Source organism: Bos indicus, chromosome 4 (genome assembly GCF_029378745.1).
Source record: "Bos indicus isolate NIAB-ARS_2022 breed Sahiwal x Tharparkar chromosome 4, NIAB-ARS_B.indTharparkar_mat_pri_1.0, whole genome shotgun sequence".
NCBI classification, from domain to species: Eukaryota; Metazoa; Chordata; class Mammalia; order Artiodactyla; family Bovidae; genus Bos; species Bos indicus.
In genome coordinates this window covers 113,868,490-113,880,990 of record NC_091763.1, presented here as the reverse complement: position 1 = coordinate 113,880,990, position 12,501 = coordinate 113,868,490, and positions in this window count along the sequence as shown.

The following is a 12,501-nucleotide window of genomic DNA, read 5'->3' as shown; positions in this document are numbered from 1 at the left end:
GGGCTTCAGCATCTACAGGGGTTCCAGCCTCATGGATCTGAGACCACGCAGACCAAGAGAAACTGCGAGAAAGAAACAGAAGTTGAGCGACTGGGATGGGCAGAGACCGGGAGAGGCAGACAGGCAGACAAACAAACATGTAGATTTGTGTTGGCTGAGCTCCTTCGAAAAGCAGTGGAAGATATGATGGGTGCGGGCCTGGGTGGGGGGCGAGCAGGCGGACCAACCGGAAGGAACGGGCCGTGCTGCGAGTTCTGGGGTCACACCAAGAAGGTGGGGTCTGCCGGTCTGCAGGGAAGAGGGTGAGGGGGCCCTTGTATGCCTGGACAAGCCTGACCTCCTGGGCTCCCAGAAACTTTGCTGCCCCTCCCTCAGCCAGGGGGCAGGTGAGATTCAGAAGTATGAGACCTGTGTTCAACTGGGCCTGTTCCCCCCCACCGCCACCCCTCCGCTGGCCCTGAAACCCGAGGCCCCACCCCACTTGCCACCGGAGGCAGGAGACGGGGTCCAGGCCCCTACCTCTCAGACATTCTCCCCACCACGGCAGAAACAGATGGACCCCATTTCTGGCTCCCATGTAGCCACCACCTACAATGCACATGACTGAAAATGACTCCTTTTTCCAGATGCCAGCTAACAGCTGTGACTGGCCTCCCCAGGGACAAAGCGGCAACGAACCGCAGATGCTGAAGTCATTACGACCTCTCGCCTGCAGCCCTGGCCACAGCCCTTCCCTGTGGACTCCTGACCTCGAGGTCTCCCCTCCCATCTGCGCTCCACACTGCCGCCAGATCCACCTCAAAGTCAGGGCCGACCTCATGCTTTGACCCTTCCTGAAACCTTCAACCCAAGGTTGACACACTGACCCCGGGCCTCAATTCCCCTCCTGTGCCACTCACAACCCTCTGTTCTAGACAACGGGCTTCCACACAGTTTCCAAACAGTCCTTGTGACCTCCTGCCCCCGGGCCCTTGCTTACGCCATCTTCATGCCCTCTCCCTTAGCCCTCCGACTAAGGGAGATCTTTCTTTTCCTTCCTCGTGGCCCAGCCGTAGCTGCCCCGGAGGCATCCTGCCCGGGGAGGACCTGCGACAGGAAGAGCAGGTGTGATGACCTGAGACTGCCCAGCACCCAGCCCAAGACCACCTGCTCCTGCAGGGCTTCAGAGGGTCCCTGGGCCCCCGAGGTACGTGGGTTCAGCACTGCTGCCCACTGCGGGGGTCTCTCCAGGCTGCCTTCCTGCGGTGCTCCTGTTGGCCTGCTGAGACCATCTCAGGCCTCGCTGTGGTTCGAGGCCAATCCCATCCAGTCCTCTCTCCCCTCTCCTCCCACAGATGTCAGACCTGTGTCCTGTCCCTTGCCTCCCTGTTATCTTTCACAGGCATGAATCCCTTTGCTTCCAGTTCCTTCTGGGTGTGCTTCCCAGAGGATGCATGGCCCCGCTGCATTTCCTTGCTTCCACCAGCCCCTTTCTCCAGGCTCCCCGGGCCTTGGGAATATCTCTTGTCCTGGTTCCTCCCAGGGGCGGTTCCCGGGCAGATTTCTCTTCCAAATGAACTTGTGTTGCTCTGGAAGAACAGGGCAAGCGCTGCTCCTCTGGGGTTCTACCAGGCCTGTGTCTTCTACACCAAGTAGGTGCTTTGTGGATATTGGCTTGCGCAGCTCCAGATGCCTGCAGCTGTCCAGGCCTGGCAGCTATGTTCTCAAGGCAGTTGGAGAGGGGCCACTGAGCAGGAAATTGGCTGAGGCTCATGGGTCTCGATGGGCAGAAGGAGCGGGTTGGACTGGGCAAGGTCATGGTGCCAAGAGGGGGCCTTCTCTGGCCAGGGAGGCTGGGGACAGTGGAGCACCGCTGCATGGACGGTGAGGACCAGGGGCCCTGAACTGGTCTGGGCAGAGGAAGCCTGGCAGGGGTTTTAGGAAGGGAGACAGAAAAAGTAGAGTTAGAGAAAGCCAGAGATGAGGCTTTGCCGCAGGGGAGTTTCTGTTTGGCTGCATTTCCTGGAGTTTTGGCCAGCACTGCCCCACGTGTCCTAGCTCCCATCCAGAGACCCTGGCATGCTTGATCGTTTGACCCTCCCACCTCTGGGCTGAGGTCATTCCCATCTCCCCGTAGACCCTGCCTTGATCTTTACCAGCCATCCCCAGTGGGCATTAAGTCTTATGCGTCTAAGTGGCTTATTACTCTTCTTAGCAACTGCATTTTTTTTTTTTGAAGTTGGGGTAGAATTGCTTTACAATGTTGTGTTAGTTTCTGCCATACAGTGAAGTGAATAAGCTATATGTATACACATATCCGGCTTCCCGTGTGACTCAGTTGGTAAAGAATCTGCCTGCAAAGGAGACCTCCTGCCAATGCCCTGGATCAGGAAGATCCCCCGGAGAAGGAAATGGCAACCCACTCCAGTATTCTTGCCTGGAGAATTCCACGGACAGAGGAATTTGCTGGGATACAGTCGACAGGGTTCCAAGAGTCGCATGATTCAGTGACTAAACCACCACCATACACATATCCCCTCCCCCTTGTCCTCCCCCAATTCCACCATCTAGGTTAGCAATTGCATTTTAAAGAATAGTTGCTGGACTTCTTTGGTGGTCAAGTGGTTAAGATTTTGCCTTTCTACTGCAGGGGGTGTGGGTTCGATCCCTGGTCCGGGAAACCAAAATCCCACATGCTGCATGGCCAAAAAAAAAGAGCAATTGCTGAAAAAACAAAAATTTCAAAATCCGCAGAGTTGAAATTTCCGTTGATGGGAGAGAATTTTAACTTATTTTTTCTTAGCTGCACTGCATGGCTTTCAGAATCTTAGTTCCCCGACCAGGGATTGAACCTGGTCCCCCTGCAGTGGAGGCAGGGAATCCTAACCACTGGACTGCCAGGGAATTTCTAAGAATTTTCATTTTTCCAAATAAAATTTTTAATTGAAGGATAATTGCTTTACAGAATTTTGTTGTTTTCTGCCAAATATCAACATGAATCAGCAATATACATCAACATGAATCAGCCACCAGTTTTGTTCAGTCGTGTCAGACTCTGCGACCCCATGGACCGCAGCACGCCAGGCCTCCCTGTCCATCATGAACTCCCGGAGTTTACTCATACTCATGTCCATCAAGTCGATGATGCCATCCAACCATCTCATCCTCTGTCGTCCCCTTCTCCTCCCACCTTCAATCTTTTCCCAGCATCAGGGTCTTTTCAAATGAGTCAGTTCTTCCCGTCAGGTGGCCAAAGTATTGGAGTTTCAGCTTCCAACAAACACTCAGGACTGATCTCCTTTAGGATGGACTGGTTGGGTCTCCTTGCAGTCCAAGGGACTCTCAAGAGTCTTCTCCAACACCACAGTTCAAAAGCATCATTCTTGGGTGCTCACCTTTCTTTATAGTCCAACTCTCACATCCATACATGACTACTGGAAAAACCATAGCTTTGACTAGATGGACCTTTGTTGGCAAAGTAATGTCTCTGCTTTTTAATATGCTGTCTAGGTTGGTCATAGCTTTCCTTCCAAGGAGTAGCCAAATATCAGCATGAATCAGCCTTGTCTCCTCCCTCTTGAACCTCTTTCCCATCTCCCTCCCCATCCCACCCCTCTAGGTTGTTACAGAGCCCCTGCTTGAGTTCCCTGAGTCATACAGCAAATTCCCACTGGCTGTCTTAACTTACTTGGGATTTCGAGCAGGAATGGACTTGGAGAGGATCAGTTTGGGATCCCCAGCCCTGACAGCGGCTGTGTTTTCTGCCCCTGGGGAGGCCAGCCCCTAGCCCCCAGCCCCCAGCCCCCAGCCCCCATCAGTCCTGATCCACGAGGGTGAGAGACCCTTTGGTGGGTGAGTAAGCCAGCCTGCTGCTCCCTCAGAAGGCAACCCACCTTACTCCTGCCTTCCCCCTCAGAGAAGGAAGCCCTGCGGGGCTGGGAGCGGGATGCCCTGACCCTGAGGAAGGGAAGGCCCTGGCTGGGGGTGGGGGCCTGTTTCGGGGCTGTGGGACTGTGGAGGGTGGTGGCGTTGGCAGGGGGACCGAGCGGAAGACCCTGGCTCTTTATAGCCCAACCCGGGGTTGTTCAGTGTGAGGTGGAAGTGCCCCACCCTCCCTGCTATGAGCAGTTTCCTTCCCGCCTGCTGGCAAGCCTGGGTGGGGAGCCGAGGGGAAAGGAGGGGAGGGAAGCTGGAAGCGGGTGAGGGAGGAGCAGGCAGCCCTCTGGGGCCCCCTTCCCCCGAGGCTGCTGGGGGTGGGGTGGGTTTGACTCTCAGAACGTAACTCACGTTGAGGTTGGGAGCAGAGAGGTTGGCCGAGCTTCCCGACTGCAAGGCAGAAAGCTGGGTATTTGGGGGTGGTGGTGGGGGCTATGGGCAGGGTGTGGGGTGTTCAGGGCTCAGGCCCTGGAAGATGCTGTCTGTCCGCAAGGGGCTCCTGGAGGGCACCAGGGCAGCCATCTAGCGAGCCCTTCCTGAGGACGCCACATGGAGGCAGCAGAGAGCTGGAGAGAAGAGATTGCTGCAAAGGCCTGGGCTCAGATCCTCAGACCCTCAGGGAGACCCCGGCTGTGCTGTGGACTGTGGCGTGTGCCCGGCCGGGGTGGTGGGTCCACACTAGTTCCCTGGGATCCTGGAGTGGTTCGTCTGCATAAACCTGAAGCCCCTGATGATGACTCTGTGACCAGTCCACCCTTAGAAACCCCATCCCCACCACCCATTATCCCTCCCCGCTCCCCACTGTCCCTCCCCCCAACCCCCGCTCCCCCACCTCCCCCCACCCCTGCCTTGAAACCTGGTGTCTCCTTGATTCTCCTTGAAGTTTAGACTCTTCCTTCTCAGCCACAGTTGATTGTGACTGTGTGTGTGTGTGTGTATATGATGTGTGTGTGTATGCACATGTGTATGTGTGTCTGCGTGTGCACATGCCCTTAGGTAGTGTGACCCGGGGCGGCTCACTCCTTTCCCTGCCTTCTCTTCTGCTCCCTGCCCCTTCCAAAGCTAACGTAGACCAAGAACATCAGGGTGGAAATGAATGTTTTCACATCCCTGGGGACTAGAAAATGCCCTTTGTTCCTGAGATCCTGAGTGAAAATGAGGTATTTTTAGGGTCAGGCTGAGGTTTCCTGATGGACGACCATGGGGGTCCTACGTAGAAGCGGTGGTTGTCGGGGATCAGCCTGGCAGGCCCTACCCACTTCCTCTCTCCTCCTCTCTCCTTCAATCCCTCTGGCTGCCCAGTTTCCTGGTGTGGTTGCTGGTGTGGTTCTGGGTCTCTAGGGAACGAGGACTTTGAGCATCTAGTGTGCCCAGCATGGAAATTCCTTAGCAACAATCGCTGGGGACTGGCAGGGCAGCATCTCTTCCATTTCCTCTCAGGTGCCCCTGAGCCAGGGACGGGCTCTCTCTCCAAATCAGAGTGGAAGAGAAGACTTTGTATCCTCGCTTCTGATTTGTGAGATGGAGAGACCCTGATCCCAAGCCCTGGTACATCTTCAGTCGTTTTGTCTTTCTCCTTTCCTCCCAACCAGATCACAAGCCCCTTGACTTTCATCTCATCCTCTGTCGTCCCCTTCTCCTCCTGCCTTCAATCCTTCCCAGCATCAGGGTCTTTTCGAATGAGTCAGCTCTTCTCATCAGGTGGCCAAAGTATTGGAGTTTCAGCTTCAGCATCAGTCCTTCCAAAGAACACCCAGGACTGATCTCCTTTAGGATGGACTGGTTGGATCTCCTTGCAGTCCAAGGGACTCTCAAGAGTCTTCTCCAACACCACAGTTCAAAAGCATCAATTCTTCGGCGCTCAGCTTTCTTCACAGTCCAACTCTCACATCCATACATGACCACTGGAAAAACCATAGCCTTGACTAGACGGACCTTTGTTGGCAAAGTAATATCTCTGCTTTTTAATATGCTTTCTAGGTTGGTTATGATTTTCCTTCCAAGGAGTAAGTGTTTTTTAATTTCATGGCTGCAGTCACCATCTGGACATGAGTTTGGGTAAACTCGGGGAGTTGGTGATGGACAGGGAGGTCTGGCACGCTGTGGTCCATGGGGTCGCAAAGAGTCAGACATGACTGAGTGACTGAACTGACTGAATTGACTTCGAGTTACCAGCAAACGGGCCATTCTTGTTATACTTGCTGTCGATGGTGACCTGGGCCTTTCCTGGGTCCTCATTCTGTTGTCTGGCTTCCTTAGTTCTAGTCTAGGCGGCTGTAGGAATTGGTACACCCCTGCTCTGTGTGCATGCGTGCTCAGTCACTTCAGTCATGTCCAACCCTTGGCGACCCCGTGGACTGAAGCCCGCCAGGCTCCTCTGTCTATGGGATTCTCCAGGCAAGAATATTGGAGTGGGCTGCCATGCCTTCCTCCAGGGGATCTTCCAGACCCAGGGATCGAACCCTTGTCTCTGATGTCTCCTGCACCGGCAGGCAGCTTCTTTACCACTAGCGCCACCTGGGAAGCCCATGATTTAGAGGAGCCTGATTTATATGGTGCTTTGCTTTGTGGATCCAGAAGAGGGAGCCCTCCAAGCCTCCGCTTTTTTATTTCCAGGGGAGAAAGATAAGAATCCTGTCTTCCTGGACGTTCCGGGCCCCTGCCCCCGTAATCGTGATCGGCGTCTGCTGTCACTTTCAGAGCATCACCAACTTTGTTTTCCTGCCAGAAGGGCCCATGCTGGACTGATGTTCTCTAGAGGGACAGAGATGAGGTGTCCTGACTGCCGTTCTCAGCTCAGCCAAGTTCCCCTTAAGCCTTGCTCCTTTGTGAAGACTTCCTTTTCCTTTCCAGCCTTAAAATGATCTCTCCCTGTTCTGAAGTCACAGCTTTCATGGTTTGCACCAGTACCTAGTACTTGCGATCTTGGACCATGCGGCTTATCTTAATTGGCTGCCATTATTTGTAGTCGGCTCCTGTAATATTGTCTATTTCTGTGTAAGCATCTTTTCTTCCTAACTAATTACAAACTTTTTCAGGCCCAGGGGCTGGATTCTTCACATCATGGGATGCATAGAAAGGATATTTGTTTGTGAGTAGATTGGGGAGATGTTGGAATGGGGGACTTGGTTGGACCTGAGTTCTTTTCTCCAGTCCTTCATGTCGCCTGATGATTCATGGGGTGGGATGGACACCCTTCATTCAGGATATGGAGCTAGTGATGGGTTAGCATTCCAAAGCTCATCCCTACCATCTAGCTGGGGTAGGCTATGAATTCTTCTTCTTCTTCTTTTTTAAAATATTTATTTTGTTTATTTGAGTGCATTGGGTCTTAGTTGCAGCATGTTGGATCTAATTCTCTGACCATGGATCGAACCTCTACCTCTTGGATTGAGACCTCAGAGTCTTAGCCACTGGACCACCAGGGAAGTCCCGATGCTGTAAATTCTGCCTGATGAATTTAACAGAATGAACAGGGAATAGTTTTGGAGAGCTGACATAGCCGCATCTGTATCTAGAATTCTCTGTGTCTTGTATCTTCTCTCTCTCTCTCTCACACACACCTTGAATTCTCAATTTCTTTTTTTAAAAAATAATTTCATTCATTTATTTATTTTTGGCTGTGCCTCATCTTTGCTGCGTGGACTTTTCTCTAGTTGTGGAGAGGGGACTACTCTCTAGATGCAGTGCGCAGGCTTCTCATTATGGTGGCTTCTCTTGACGTGCAGCATGGGCTTGAGGGTGCAAGGGCTTCAGCAGTTGGGCTTCCGGTCTCTAGAGCACAGGCTCAATAGTTGTGGTGAATGGGCTTAGTTGCTTTTTGGCATGCGGCATCCTCCTGGACCAGGGATCAAACCTGTGTCTCCTGCATTGGCAGGTGGGTTCTTTACCAGTAAGTCACCAGGGAAGCCCCTCAATTTCTTTTAGCTCTTACTGTATGTGGTGTATGATTGTATACCCGATCTGGTATATGCCATGAGGAAATCCCTTGACTGAGATCTAGAGGACCTGCTTCTGTTTCTCACTTGTAGCATAACCTCGAGGAAGGGTCTGTACTGCTCTGAATCTGTTTTCTCATCTGAAACATGAACGTTATTTCTTTCTGGCTCTAATATTTCATAAAGCACCATAAATCTTCAGGGGAAAGAGTTGCAAGGGTAAAGCTCAGAGGAGGATTCGTATCCTTTCCTTGATGACTTGTGTAGGGGTGAGAGTGGAAGGCCCATTCTGGTCATATGGAAATGAGATGAGGCTTCCAGGCACTGATTGGCAAAGCCAGCTCTCGATTCATCATATGCTGCCTCCTGGAGCTACTGACCAGTTCCAGAAACATTTCCATGGCTTTGGGGGACTGTTTAACTTACTTTTTTCTGGAGGAGAGCCCCGGTCTTGGTCACCTGAGCTGCCCTTGCTGGTTTCTTGCTGAGCCTGGCATGAAGGGCTTTCAGCACCCTGGACAGAGACAGAGCTCCTGGGCAGCCAAGAGAGCTTGGGATTGCCTGCCAGGCCAGCTTCTCTGGCAGAGTGGCACCAAAGCCGGTTTGCTCCTTAATATTTTTCAAAGACACCCTAAAATAAACCTCCAATCTATGTCAAAACGGTGCACTAGTTCTGCAAAATCTGATGGCATGGTTTCACAACTGCCACAATAACAACTATATCCTACAACAGTTTCAGGTACGTATTAATAGTAGGTGCTTAGTAAACACTTTAAAAGAACATATGAAAACTCAGCCTCCAGACACGTGTCCTAGCCTCCCCCCCTTATAATCAGGTTTCCCCCTCCTCATTAGCACCTCCTATATAATAATTCTGGAGCTTCCGGTACTTGTTGAGCTTCAGAGCCTCACTTAAGTCCCTTCTTGTGTTTGAGGAGGCCAAGCCCCATTCTTTAATCAAAGGAACAGATGGCTGTTAAGTTCGCAGGCAGAATAAACTTAACTTGGTCCCTCCTCTTTTTCATTTGGGAGTAAGTAGATCGGTGTGAGGACTCACACCTGACGACTATGGGGATCTTGCCTTATGAAGATGTTCACTCCCTTCCTCTGTGCCTGAGAGAAGTCTTCCAATCCAGGGGGGCTCAGCTCTCCCAGGAAGCCCTCCTGGTTCCCCTGGCGCCCTCAGAGCCCTCTCTCCTCTGGACTCCCTCGAACATGTTGTCAGTAGAACAGCGTCACACCAGATCATTTTCATTTCAGGTTCATTGGTTCTCCCTCCCCAGTTAGATTATGACCCCCTTGCAGGTGGGGGTCCATATCATACATCTGTCTGTTTTTAAAAGACCCCACGGTGAGAAATACACAGCAAGGTGGACTGAGAGATGGATGGGTTTAAGGATCTTCTCACCTGCCCTTGAGGTATCTCCCACTCCACTTATTTTTAGTCTGAAATAAACATGTAGAATGGGCCAAGGTCCTAGCTGCGGAGTAACCAATGGTCTCAAGGATTCCTAAGATCAGAGAGCAAAGGCTGGAGGTGGAAGTAGAGGTGGAGATGGGTAAGGAGGGCAAATGGAGAGTGGATTGGTGGGTAGGGAATGTGGTTGTGTAGAAGGAAAGAATCACTCACTCTTGGGGCTGGAAGGGATCTCAGAGATCAGCTTGTTTGGTCTCCTCATTTTACAGGTAAGGAAAGTGAGATTTAGCGATCCTCCTATAGTTACACAGGCAACAGGCCCCTTTCCATCACCTCTGACCTGGTTCAAGTGTTCCACATCTTTCCCTGGACTGCTGCACAGCTTCATGTGGCAGGTGATACTTTTCCAAGATAGTCATGCCAACAGATCCATTGTACGCGCTTGTCTTATGTCAGCTCCTCCATTGAGAAGAGGGGGTCTGTGTTCCTTTGAATCTGATGGGCCATCGTTATGGCAGAACGTATGTCGTGTGACTTTCTAGGTTGAGTCATTGAAGGTGGTGCAGCTGCTGCCTGGACCTCTCTGGGGACACTTGTCCTTGGAACCCAGCCACCACGCTGTGAGGAAGCCAGGCAGCCACGAGGAAAGGCTTCGTGTAGGCAATCTGGCCCCGGTCCTGAGGTCCCAGCTGACAGCCAGCAACAACCACCAAATGTGAGTGAATGAGCCTTTCAGTCCTGGGTTGAGTGGAGCCGACACAAGTGGTCTTGGTGGAACCGGTCCAAATGGCAGACCCATGAGCAAAATAAATGCTGTCATTGACTTAAGTTACTGAGGTTTGGGATGATTGAAACACCTTATGTCTGCCTCTGTTTCTCCAAACTATGATACACATTTCATTAATTCAATGGATCTGTATTAGATGCCGATCATATGCTAGGAGATGTATGAAAACAGACATGATTTCTACACTCAAGGACAATACATTTCAGGTGCCACCACTGTTCCTCTGCACACACAATAAAACCCATACTCCTCAGCCCTCTGCTCATGGTTCCAGCCTACCGCTCCAGACACCACACTGAAATATTTTGTCCCTGAACCTGAATTCACTCTCCACTCTCTGCCTTCGTTCATGTTGTCCCTTCCATCTGCCCCACATTCTCGGTCTTCAAGGACCTGTTCTGGAATCTCGCCCCTTCACCGGGCCCTGCCGCACTCCTCCAGTTGGAGGTGATCGCCACCTCCCTGGAATCCCATAGCACTTACTGCAGACTGCACAGTTTCTGTCTGCACACTGCCTCTTCAAGCTGCAGCAGACTGTGAATCCCTGGAGGAGGGAACCTGGCTTGTCCCTTCTGTCCCTCACAGCACCTGGCAGAGGGCCCAGTACCTAGGAGGCCCCAGCAAACATCTGTTGACGTGACTAGTAGCAGAACCAGAATGGAAAGTCAGGTGTCCTGAACCCTAGTCTCCAGTACCGTGCTTGCTTCTCTGGATAGCACCATGGCAGGGGAAAGTCCCAGCCATGGAGGCTATCAGGTGGGTGGGAGAAGACCTTGGTTGTGGCTGGGGGTGACAGGATCATTGGGGGTGAAGCTGCAGATGGCCGGGCAGGGATGGAGCTCTGGCTCCTGGCCAGGGCTTTGTGGTGGGTCCCTCCCTCTCTCTTCTTGCTCTCAGCAAGCCCTGAGCACCCATTTCTGGAGGGAAAATGTGCTGTTTCTTTGACCTTCCTCTCCTCTAACCCCTGTTCATTTCTGAGAATACCTTCCTTCTCAGGACCCAGTCACACAGAAACCCAGGCCCCACGTGCTATCCATGCCTACCGCACCCCCCCCCTCGCCCCGCACCGCAAGGGCCGGCTCTGCATTCTGCGTTCTTGCCCCGGGTTTCTGAGAAGCCCCGTTCTCTGAGTTCTCTTTCCTGCGCCCACCTGCCCGGAACTGCTCCCTGGTCCTGGTGGTTGTCACTGGCTCTCCTGGGCCCCATGCCCGCTGCAACTCGCCTGGCCTGTCCCTTAGGGGTTCACCAGCTGGAGCAGGCTTCAGTTCCTCTTTGTCTCCAGGGACAGGTGCCCTCAGACTGAGCAGGAGCAGAGAGTGAGGTGGGCAGGATGTTGTCCAAAGACTTTTCTTCCTGCGCTGTCTCTTTCTAGGAGCTGAGAAGGGCTCTGTGGTTCACTGTCTGTGTGCAGCCTGTTCCCTCTCCCGTTGCATGGTCTCAGGCCGGGTGGGGGAGGATGCTTCCTAGAACTCATCCCTGCAAATGGCTTCGTGAGCCCCAGTGGGGGTGGGGCGGATTCTGGTGGCTCAGGTATTAAGGCTGAGCACTTTCCTCTCTCTGCAGAAACTGGGGTCAGTGGAGGTGGGTGGGTGGGGGCGGCTTCTCTACCACCTCCTCTGCTGCCCCTGACCTCCTGGGGGCCTGGCACCTGTGGCAGCAGGAAGGGTGTCTATGCCGTGAGCTCCTCCATATCTCACAGTCTCTGTTCCTGATCCCTGTCCTGGGCTGCGGGGATGGTTCCACCGGGCTGCCTTCAGGCTCTCTCCTGCTCGACCTCCAGGAAGTCAGTAACCTGCATTTGGCTGTGACTTCTGAGTGAGGTGTGTGTGTGTGTGAGAGAGAGACAGAGACAGAGAGAGACAAAGACTGGCCTCTCCTTAGCCTGAGGCCACAGCTCTCTCCTTGCCTGCCTGTCTCTAAGCACAGGACGGGGCTACCCTGTGCCTGGTGTCCTCTCTGTTGGGAGGACCACTGGTCTCTCTGATTCCTTCATCCTCCTGGGAACACGGGAGCCTCAGGGTAGACAGCTGGCCAGGCCAGAGGAGATGTCCCTTGCACTTCTTCCCCCATGCCCAGTTTCACTGCAGGCCCGTTCTCACTCTCTCAGTCCCTTGACCTGGAGGGGAAGACACCCCAGTTGGAGGTGGATCACCCTAGACTTAGGGCTGGCAAAGCAGCATCTAGGGGGTAGTCAGTCATTGACTGGGTTCCTCCCAGCACCCTGAGGGATGGATGTGCCTCGTGCCGGGTCACCGAAGACAGGTCGCCTGTGCAACCGAGGGCCTTGGGCACCTTGAAGGGCGAGTGAGGAAGCTGCCGGAGGTGGTGAGGGCTGAGGGGATGACTGTACAGACAAGAGCCTCTGGTCTTTTTTAGCATCAGCTGGTGGAGCCACCTCCTTTTCTCCCACTGGCTGCCTCCCTGAGTCACTGCCCACCCACCAG